This window comes from Rutidosis leptorrhynchoides, chromosome 10 (genome assembly GCF_046630445.1).
Source record: "Rutidosis leptorrhynchoides isolate AG116_Rl617_1_P2 chromosome 10, CSIRO_AGI_Rlap_v1, whole genome shotgun sequence".
NCBI lineage: Eukaryota > Viridiplantae > Streptophyta > Magnoliopsida > Asterales > Asteraceae > Rutidosis > Rutidosis leptorrhynchoides.
In genome coordinates this window covers 23,185,583-23,189,023 of record NC_092342.1, presented here as the reverse complement: position 1 = coordinate 23,189,023, position 3,441 = coordinate 23,185,583, and the positions used below count along the sequence as shown (strand labels likewise).

At 37.8% G+C, this 3,441-nt stretch overlaps 1 non-coding gene across 1 annotated transcript; it reads left to right on the top strand.

Annotated features, from left to right (window-relative positions):
• Positions 1-951: 951 nt before the first annotated feature.
• LOC139873789 (small nucleolar RNA snoR103) lies at positions 952-1,059 on the top strand. Its single transcript, XR_011767510.1, has one exon. It is a non-coding gene; the product is annotated as a small nucleolar RNA snoR103 (small nucleolar RNA).
• The last annotated feature ends 2,382 nt before the right edge of the window (positions 1,060-3,441 follow it).

The window sequence follows — 3,441 nt, the reverse complement described above, 5'->3', positions numbered from 1 at the left end:
ACTTCGGGTCAAGAGGCTATTCTAATCTATGGTAGTCTTTTGTTCCTTTTTGTTTTGTTTTTTTCTGGATATCTTCTTTAATGAGTTCAAATATGAATATATATACTATGGTTGTTTTTGGTTATTGGTATAGTTTTAAACACCTTTTTTGTTATTTTTTGTAACCTTTCATAAGTTATGAATTTATTGTGATTAGAAGTTAGTGGGATCATTTTAAAAATGTGAGTGCATGTTCTTGTTATATATGATGATTAATCTTTTCTTCTAAATGCAAAGAATTTGATTGATGGTTACAATTTTTGTAAAGTTAGAAACCAGTCACACAACTACTAACCATCACCCCTACACATGTTTTACCTACCCCCCGATCAGAACTGACCCGACCAACCTGACCGACCACCATTCAGTTCGGATTTCGACGTCCGAATCAACTCGGACCCGGGCCTTGTTCTACTGCACGTAGAAATGGATGTTGGTGTGAAGTTGAGAGATGTGAATGTGTGTGTATTAGGCGAGAGGTTAATGGGTTGAGATGGGAATGTGGATCGGGTTGTGGGTGGGGGCAGAGTGTCGGAACGTGGTGGGTCAAAACGGTATGATTTTGAGGTTAAAGAATATTAGGATTGAGAAGAAAGGTTGCGGTTTGTATGCTGATGAGTTTATTTGATGTGAAGAATTTGTTTGCGAGTATGCAGGTAAGGTGTTTGTTTAAATGCCTCTGTGAAATTTGATATATTTTCAGACTACAAGTGTTTTGTCAGTTAAGTTAAGTTGTGACTAAATCATTCATACTTTGTTGTTAACACTCACTAATTGTAATTGTATGCTAATGTGACCTCAAAGTATCTGATGCTTCTCAAAGCCCGGTTTGTTTTCCCTCCCATACTAGTCTGTGGAGAGTATTCAATTTGATCTAGATTGTTATGGAGATTACGTAGTTCAATTCGATTTTGGTGGTTTGTGCTGCTTGCTGTAAATATGGACAAACAGTAATCATGTTGGCTTTAGGGTGGGCATTTCATGAAGGTAAAGATATCCACGAAGGACCTACATACATTGTGTGGAAAAAAGAAAAAAAAAATTTCGGTAAAGTTAATTTGCTTGCAGAGATGCATGACATTATTAGTAACACAAAGCAACACAAAAGTTATTTTAGATATAACTAGTTGTGGAGCCCTCGTTTCGCGCCGGGGGCTCCGTTTTGAATGCGAGTTAAAAAAAAAGTCTTGATCTATTTTGTAAAAAAGAATTTTTTCGACATAACATTGAAGGGTTGTTCCTTTTGTGAAAGTTGCTTATTTTAGCGTTCGAGTTTTATTTAAAAAAAAAGTTAGTAAAGTGGGGGTTCGATTTGTATTTTAATAAAAGTTAGTGGGTTAAGTTTGTGAAATTTGAAAAAACTTTAGGTATAAAGTGGGGGTTCGATTTGTATTTTAATAAAAGTTAGGGGGTTAAGTTTGTGAAAATTGAATATTAGTAAAAAAGAAAAAAAGTTAGTAAAGTGGGGGTTCAATTTGTATTTTAATAAAAGTTAAGGGGTTAAGCTTGTGAAATTTGGGAAAAAATATAAGTATAAAGTGGGGGGGTTCGATTTGTATTTTAATGAAAGTTAAGGGGTTAAATTTGGGGAAAGCTAAAAAAAAAAAAGTTAGTAAAGTGGGGGTTCAATTTGTATTTTAATAAAAGTTAAGGGGTTAAGCTTGTGAAATTTGGGAAAAAATATAAGTATAAAGTGGGAGGGTTCGATTTGTATTTTAATGAAAGTTAAGGGGTTAAATTTGGGGAAAGTAAAAAAATGAATAGTACTATTCATTTCCACTTTACTTTTTAGATATAGGTATATAATATAATTAACCCGAAGTAATAAACAAGATGATACCTCCTAATCCATTTGTATGTGATGATGTGCGGAGCCCATCGGGCCGAGTAATTGGACTTGGTCCATGGGCCGCGGTCAAGTCTTCCTCCTAAACCCTAATTCCCTCTTATAAATAGAGGGGTAATCTAAGCATTTAGGGTAGACAATTCTCTCTAGGGTTTTTACCTACCACTCTTGGTAGGGTTTTTCCCTCGCCGCCAATCGGAGCACCATCCATTGGCCGGCGGTCAGCCCTTGGCCACCCTCCCGAGATCATCATCTCGGCTAGGGTTATCACGGTATCCGGACCGGAGGCTAACGTCGCTGAATCTAATAAAACCCCCTCTATTGCACTCAAGTATGTTTCTAGCCCTAGGCGGAAATATGCTTGATCAAGTGGTGCTTTCATTGAGAGTCGAGACAACATGTTTTGTGTTCTTATCATCGAGTGAATTAATGAGTCAGTTCTAACTCATATTTGTAAGTTCTCTATTTTTGTTATCGCATACTTTGCATTAGCAGATCAAAAGTTGTTTTCTTTTATGGAAATACAATGTACAGTGTCATGATTTTAGAGTTTGGAAAAAATTCTAAAGTAAACGGAAGCATATCTTCTTTATTCTTCTGGGTATGTACGAAACACAGAAACAACAAAAATATTTATGTTGACTTTTCAAACAAAGGATACACATCATGGCCGCGCATATCAATGAATTTAATAATATCGTTTCAAGACTTGAATCGGTAGAGATTAAGTTTGATGATGAACTAAAAGCACTTATCTTGCTTTCATCATTACCGGAAAGTTGGTCGGGTACGGTTACCGCGGTTAGTAGCTCTACGGGAACTACTAAGCTAGCGTTTGAAGCTATAAGGGATTTGATTCTTGGTGAAGATACTCGTAGAAGAAACTCGGGAGAATCGACATCTGGTTCTTTGTTAAGTACCGACAACCGTGGTAGAAAATTTGAACGCGGTGAGAAGAAGGGTAGGAAGAAGTCTAAGAAGAGGCATCCATCGAAAGATAGAAGTGAAGTTATGTAACGACCCAACCCGTTAACCATCCGAAAACGTGCCACACAAAAAATTTCTGAAACAGTTGATCTGGACGGCGTCCAAAAGCTTGGACGGCGTCCAGCTCTTAAGACTGGGACGGCGTCCAGACATCTGGGACGGCGTCCAGATGTACTAAAACATTCTGATCAATTTTTCGAACTCACGCGGGCGAAAACCCGCTTCCCGACACTTTTAAACCAAAACACTTTCACAATATATTACATTAGTTTAAACTAAGAGTTTTTCACAATAAAAACCGAGTTTTACGACACCGAGCCCACAACAATAACATGCACAACAAAAGGCATACTACACAAACTCAAACGGCACTTAATAAATAATCAAAAGACATATTTATTAAATTGAAACGTACCTTAACATCTCCTTGCCGCACTAGAATCCGACATACCCGTTCGCGTACCACCCGTGCTCACACTCGGACCCTTAGCCCTCTTACTCGGAGCACCATACGAAACGACCCTTCGCTCACTTGAAGGTTCGCCCTTTTTCGATCGTGAATACGACTC